The sequence below is a fragment of the Cupressus sempervirens genome, chromosome 4, assembly GCF_028749045.1.
Source record: "Cupressus sempervirens isolate cs-2001-9-10 chromosome 4, ASM2874904v1, whole genome shotgun sequence".
In the NCBI taxonomy this organism is placed as follows: domain Eukaryota; kingdom Viridiplantae; phylum Streptophyta; class Pinopsida; order Cupressales; family Cupressaceae; genus Cupressus; species Cupressus sempervirens.
The window spans coordinates 606,667,756-606,675,950 of NC_143121.1; the positions used below are offsets into that span (position 1 = coordinate 606,667,756).

Below are 8,195 nucleotides of genomic sequence, written 5' to 3' on the forward strand. Positions count from 1 at the left end.
TTACCAAATAATATAGTGCTAATTGTAACTGAAAGGTATATTAATAAGAATGAGTTTTTTTTAGCATACACTTGCTTTTTACATTGAAGTTGGAATTTTGACTTCAAGTTTTTTTCTGTCCACCAAAAAATCACTTCGTGCTATCCTCACAGAATTCCAAGAATGACTTCTAGAATGACTTTCCTTAGTATCACATTGATATGAGCATGACACAGTTTAAAGTTTGGGTAAAATGGGTGCTTCTCTTATTCTTGTTTTCATGACAAATATTTGACCATGGAGCATTTATAAATATACAAAAAATGGAGCAGTGACTTTAATTGTGTTGTATTTAAATATCTCCCTTTTGTCATGTTAAGAATCTTGTTGTCTCTACGTCAATCATCGTGTGAAAAAAAAGTATCGAAGTCTTTTACAATGCTATAGTGATACTTGTAGCCTAAAGTTATGATAATGAGAATGAACTTTTTGGCATGCTCTTTTGTTTTCACATTTTTCTTTGGTTTTTTGACTAAAATGTATTTTATGTCTACCAAAAAAACTCTTGATGCTATCCTCACAAAAATCCAGGGAAGATGTTTGGAATGACTCACTAGTATCAGTGTACAGGCATGACAAAGTTTAGTTTGGGTAGAGTAGGACACTTCATTTTTTCATGTAAATATCTAATGGATTGTATTCACATATCTAAGTGGAGACTTATTTATATATCAGAGAATTGTATCTTCCTCTTCTATTCAGTTGTACACTTTCACATTTATTTGAACTTCATTTTGAGGGGACTTGATATTTCTGAAAAGGTCATTGATATGATTATTCTTCACCATGGCCAAACTAACATTCATGAAGATTGGTCATTTTCATTTTATTCCACAGTTCAATAAGAATTTATAATTACTATATTGGGTTTCTTTCTACAGCTCGAACGGGCTTGAAAATATGGCTTCCACTGAAGCAATGAGGTTGTTTGTTAAGATATTGGAGGTGGTTATAACTTATTAGCATTAAATGCTTCAACTTGCTATTAAGAATGATTTCTTTATTAAATTATTTATCTGTGATGCTTGTAATCAACAAAGGCCCATAGTTTGTAAGACCTATTTGATTGTTTTGTTTGTTTTAGGAGGAAGACCATGTATGGTATTCAAAGGTGCCAGATCCCAAACCTGAGCCAATGATGGAAATAGAAGTAAGTTTCATATATGGTTGTATGAGCAATCTAAATTTTTTTTTTATACACAAGATAAATTAATACTTGTGTATTCTAAATTCTTTCATTTAGATCAATTCTCTCTCTTTTATTAATACACTTCTTTCAAAATTAATCATATATATTAAATTCTTCAAATTATGATGGCTAGCTATACTTATTCTCCAAATTATGATGGCTAGCTCTACTTACTCTACACAACTTATGATGGCTATATATTGTTTCAATTCAGTACTATTTTGGTGTTTGTAAGCGAGGTTTGGATCGATAGTTTGCAACACCTCATTTTCCCACTGTAGGAAGCTACATTGTCGGTGATGGATATCAATGAGGAAGCTAGTTTGGTGCACAAGCGCACTTTCAAGGACTTTCTAGACCAAGATGTAAATTTATTCTTTGCTCTCCTATCATTTCATCTCATCATCCTTTTAAAAGATTTACCAATCAAATGTACTATGGTAGAAGCCATTAATGCATGACATAGCCTTTTAACATGTTTGTGGCAACATTTTGCAGATGGGGCAAGGTGTGTACATGGACAAGATTAGAGGCATGATCACTCAAGGTTGCCATCACCTACTTATAGACATGGTTGATCTAAGGAATTTCAGCCATGATTTAGCTCATAGCATGATAAGGAGTCCCAGTGAGTACATTAAGCCCTTATTTAATGCACTAGGGGAGGTTACAAGAAATGTGGATCCCAAGTATCTACAGGAAGGCCAAAAAATTCAAGTTGGTTTTGAAGGTCATTTTGGCTTTCACAAGCTTACTCCTCAGGAGCTATTTTCTCCATTTCTTGGCACCATGGTTAGCGTTGAGGGTATTGTCACTAAATGTATATATATATTTCCACAAGCATGATCCCCCTATTTAAATTAGTTTTAAAATGCTTGATAGATTGATGAACATCAGATGTGTAAGGAAACTTGGCAACAAAGAATAAACTGTTTCCACATAACCCATAATAGATCTGAAATAAAAACGGAATTAAAATCCACATTCAAGAGAATAGACAACATACTCACAAAATGTGACACAAGATATACCATGGGAAACCCTCATTGAGGGAAAAACCCAGCCTCCAAAAGCATCCATCACCATGTATTATTTAGCAAAAAATACCATTGCCATACAACCATGGAAGCCTTCATGGCCATAGCCACAACCGAGAAAACTATGTGAACAACCATGAATCCACACATCCCATGCCATGCTTCCAACCTTCAAAAATGCTCCCTTGGCTAACCTGTCAAGCCTTGTCCTGCTTGACTCTTGCCTTTCTCACTCTTACTCTCTACAATAACTACCCTTGTGGCTACTTATTTAGTAGCAAGTCCCACAAAACCACCAAGTGGTATTACATAAACCATGTGCTAAAACCATGTGCTACCTAACCCACTGACCCCACATTTAATATTGGGCATTTAATTCTTTTCCCCAATATTAAATAATTACATAAAATATTATCACAATGTTACAATACAACTCATCAAGAATATTCCATGGGAATCTTTACATGTTGCATGTCCATCTAGGCACAACATTACATAATAAAATAAAATAATAAAATGACAATATTATGCAATGTGTGCAACACCCATTATCTCAACAATATCCCACTTGTTGTATACATTGCATAGGGTCAATCCGTAGCCACATAAATGAACAAGGGAACAATCCCTCCTAGCACATCCACCATCATGGATCAAAATACACCAAGTGCTCCATCCTGGTACCCACAACAAAATCAAAGTATCCAGCATCTCAAACATGAATGATATCACCTCCTACTATGCCACTACCACTGGACATACATAGAAGCCATCCAAAGAGAAAGCCACCCAACTTGTCGCATTAGAAGATCATAAAATCTTGTACCAACTGAAATGCCAAGCACAAAAAACTTTATCCAAAGGTAATCACATGTATCCGTAGTTGTCAAAATATCCATAGCTGAAATAGCACCCATAGCAAGTGCCAAACCCATCCAACTATCCATACCTTCAAAGGTATAACAAGTGAATCTCACATCATCAACATATCCAATTTGCAACCTGCAATCACAAGCCTCAAGAACAATACCTGCCACATGTATACCAAGAAGCTCCCACTATAAAAGATAATGTCAAATCTATAACCAATCCACTCACAACATCTCAAATAAGTGAATCCATGTAGTATCAAGGACATCCACAATACATAAACTGATATCCTGCAAGAACAACTCTCATAACAAGTCTCCAATAGTCTCCCAAATTCTCCACAACCAACAGAGGAAAGAGATAAAGTAATAACCATGTCATCTCTCACATGACATACATGAACACAAACCAGTGATCACAATCTTCAACCAATCTCAAATCCAGTGTAAGAAAAACCAAACATCCAGGAAGATAACCAAGACTGGAGAAATCATGTAAATCATAACCTGTATCATGTCCTTCTACACACACCTCTAGATGTAAACTGTGCAAGTATGATCTCCTTCTTTAAACCCCAAAAAGAAGCCTCAACAACACCCAAACCATACCATATAACTAATCATGGATGTAAGCCTCTCACAAGAAGATCAAACTCAATAAACCATTCTTAAATCAAGGAATAACCATTCCTAATCCAAGGAAAATGCCCAATATAAAACCATCTCCCAAACTAAACCAGCATAACAACATATGCACATGGAGATAACCAATGCTAAACCATCTCTCAAATGAACCCTCCAGAAATAACTCATGTACCATAGCTCAAGATCCATATCCATGAAAGGCAAGCATAAATATAATGCAATTGAGAGAAACAATGGGCTATACCTCTCAAGTAGCAAACTGCCGAGTAGACCAAGAGTGGGGAATGAGAATGCTCATCAACATACCCAAGTCTCCAACCAAGACTCATCTAAGAAAAATCTCCTCTCAAGTCCATATCAGGTGACTGCCCCTCGGACTTCGTATTGAAACCATCAATCATCCCAACAAATACTTCTCTAATCCAATAGAAATCAGTGTCACCACCGTCTCTAAGTATCCATGAGCACCTGTAACCAATCAATCCATGCCAACTCCAAATGCAACATAGCAATATCATGAAGTATCTAGCTTATGATCAGTGTACTCAATACCAAGAAACTAAATCAAGATCAATGTCAAAGTTCCAACCATGGCCTCAGGAACATAAACATGACAACATGATCTAACCATCTCATCCAAAGAGATAACATGCTCCATATGAACATACTATAACTTTTCACAACTCTAAACGTGTATCAAGAGTATACCATGACATAATAATGAAACCATCCTCATACTAAGGATAACATGCCAAATAAAAGCATAAACCTCACCTTTTCCAAGAACCCTGTGAGTCCTCAAGATGCAACCACCTTCACACACCATGAAGAAAACCATCTCCACATACCATGAAGAACCATCTCCACATACCATGAAGAACCATCTCCACATACCATGAAGGTAACCAAGAACTCCATGAGTCTTCAAGATCTAACCATCTTCATTTTTTATTGTGACAAAAATTTTGACAGGATTAAATTTGGCGGCCATCATGGGCTGAAACCAAAAAACTCTTTCATTTCCTCTGAACATGGCCAAACTAGGGCATATTATATATCAAAATTTATGAAAATGTCGACCCGGATCCAATGGTGAGGTATGTTTTTACCTAGGAGGTCATTTCTGCAAGCTCCCCCTAAAAGCCCTCATTTAAATGAAACATCTAAAAAATCCTTTTCTCCAACAACTTCACATGACCAAATCTTTTAACATCCCATCATAACAACAAATCTAAAACCCTCAGACCTGCAATAAATCATTCATATATCTTGCATTTTCTTTTATCCTCTCATGGATTCAATCTAGGGTTATAATAATAAAACCATAGCTTTGATACCACTTGTAAGGAAACTTGGCAACAAAGAATAAACTGTTTCCACATAACCCATAATAGATCTGAAATAAACACGGAATTAAAATCCACATGCAAGAGAATAGACAACATACCCACAAAATGTGACACAAGATATACTCTGGGAAACCCTCATTGAGGGAAAAACCTAACCTCCAAAAGCATCCATCACCATGTATTATTCAGCAAAATATACCATTGCCATACAACCATGGAAGCCTTCGTGGCCATAGCCACAACCGAGAAAACTATGTGAACAAGCATGAATCCACACATCTCATGCCATGCTTCCAACCTTCACAAATGCTCCCTTGGCTAACCTATCAAGCCTTGTCCTGCTCGACTCTTTCCTTTCTCACTCTTACTCTCTACAACAACTACCCTTGTGGCTGCTTATATAGTAGCAAGTCCCACAAAACCACCAAGTGGTATTACATAAACCATGTGCTAAAACCATGTGCTACCTAACCCACTAACCCCACATTTAATATTGGGCATTTAATTCTTTTCCCCAATATTAAATAATTACATAAAATATTATCACAATGTTACAATACAACTCATCAAAAATATTCCATGGGAATCTTTACATGTTGCACGTCCATCTAGGCACAACATTACATAATAAAATAAAATAATAAAATAACAATATTATGCAATGTGTGCAACACCCACTATCTCAACAAGATGCCCTTTATTATCCTTATCTGTTGGTTATGACTATATACATTGTTATGTAAAGAATTGATACTTTTGAGTGAATAGTAAAAAAAGGTGTTAAAACAACAAATAGAGTTCCCTTGTAATGGTGTTAGAAGATTGGAGTTCTAGATACTAGGGTACGAGAAGGATGTTTAAAACATTGCATTCCATCTTTTTCTTTTGTCTATTTTATGTTGTTGAATTTGTGACTGGATGAAGAAAAATTCCGATTACTGTCAGGTTGTGTGATAATTTCCTTGCACATGATTTGGTGTCTTAAATTGTTTTACCTCACCCCAGGGATTCTACAATGTATGATTAACTACTTTCTCAACATAACAACATCACTAGATTTTTGATATGTTCTCATTTGGTTCAATTGTCAAGGCCAACTTTTTAGTTGTGTTTTTTTTGTAGGATTGTAGGTTTTACACTTGTTTAATTTTGTGACTAAGATCACTTCTTCTGGGGCATTTATGTGATAGAAGTTTTCTATTTATGACCAATAGGTTCTTTAGTAAGCCCAAAGGTTGTTAAAAGTGTCCATTATTGCCCTATCACTGGAGAATTTCAAGCTCATGAATATCGAGATATAACATCAACAACTGGCCTACCCACAGGGTCTATTTATCCTACACGAGTAAGTATTCCATACATTTCTTCCATAATATTTCTAGTGTTTTTCCACAAGGCAATATTTTCTGTAGTAGCTATTGATTGCATACAATTTTAAGGGATTAATGCAAGTGAATTTGCTAATGTTATGACCGGATGATCAAGGGAATCTCTTAGTTACTGAGTTTGGTCTGTGCAAGTATAGAGACCATCAAACAATATCTATGCAAGAAGTACCTCAGAACTTTGCTCTTGGTCAGATACCTAGATCAGTAGATATTATCATAGAGGATGATCTGTTGACACTTGCAAGCCTGGAGATCGTATAATAGTGGTCGGAATTTACAAGGCAATTCCTAGCAAAAGCAAAGGTAGTGCCAATGGTGTCTTTAGGTACCTTGCCTTTTGAATAATCAATCACAAGTGGCACAATTCATTCATGGTAGCCCCTTTTTGGTTTGGAACCTTTTTTCAATTCGGGCATGTTTGACATATTTAGCGTTCCATTCAATGCAAGACTATTATTGTTGCCAATAATGTGTTTCAGCTCAATAAAGAGATAAATACCCCTATTTTTATAGGTGATGACATAAAAACCATCAAGAAAATAGGAAATAAGCAAGATACATTTAGTCTACTAGTAGAGTCACTTGCACCTTCAATCTATGGGCATACTTGGATAAATACAGTTGTTGTATTGCAGATACTAGGGGGTGTTGAGAAGAATCTGAGGAATGGAACTCATTTGAGAGGGTAAAACCCTTAATTTCATACTTTCTATATAATTCTCTTTCTAATGGTTGTTGAGCTCATGCATCTCTATCAATTTTGTTGCAGGGATATAAACATGATGATGGTTGGTGATCCTTCTATTGCCAAATCCTAACTCTTGAGAGCCATCATGAACATTGCTCCCCTAGCAATATCAACTATAGGACAAGGGTCTTTTGGTGTTGGTTTGACAGTCGCTATCACCTCTGACCAAGAGACACGTAATTAGTTTTTAGAGATGTTGATTTTATGTATGTTCTTGACTATTATCTATACATTTTTTGCTATTAAGAGGCCTAGTTTGTCATGGCCATATGCTTTGATGATGACCAATTTGACATTATTTCATCAGTTAAAGACTAGATGGTTTTGTGAAAATATTTGTTTGTTCTTTGCTAATTAGTTTAAATTAATTCAAGTGAACATAGGCTAGAATCTAGAGCAATGGTTTTAGTAGACCATGATGTTTGCATTGATGAATTTGACAAGATGAGTGATCAAGACCGTGTATCTATACATGAGGTTATGGAGAAATAGACAATAACAACCATTGTCACCTCAGACCACTCTCAATGTTGCCTTCATCTTGAATTGGACTTCAACTTGACTTCATTACGTTATCTTAAAATATAATGCTTCCCTTAAGGTTTGAATTCCACAAGAGAGCTAGAAATGCTCCTCGCAGAGGTTGATTTCAGCTTAGAGCTAGAAATGAGCAAATATCTTTACATAAACCTTCCACATTCTACCTATAAAATCTTCATCTCTTTGTTGAAACATGAAAATTTCATGTTTCCCTTTTTAAAACTTGAACTATAAACTCAAAATTTGTTGTCTTAACTTCAAATCTCTATACTTTAAATTTTCCTCTTATTCCTTAGGTGGATTCTAGTGATGGAGCTGGAAATGGTTGAGGAGAAAGACCAGAATTTCATACACAAGTTTGAAATGCAATACTAAGGTCAGAAATTGGACA

General features: G+C 35.6%; 1 pseudogene; it reads left to right on the forward strand.

The window, feature by feature from the left end:
• Positions 1-1,527: 1,527 nt before the first annotated feature.
• LOC149562692 (DNA replication licensing factor MCM3 homolog 1-like) lies at positions 1,528-7,852 on the forward strand (annotated as a pseudogene).
• The last annotated feature ends 343 nt before the right edge of the window (positions 7,853-8,195 follow it).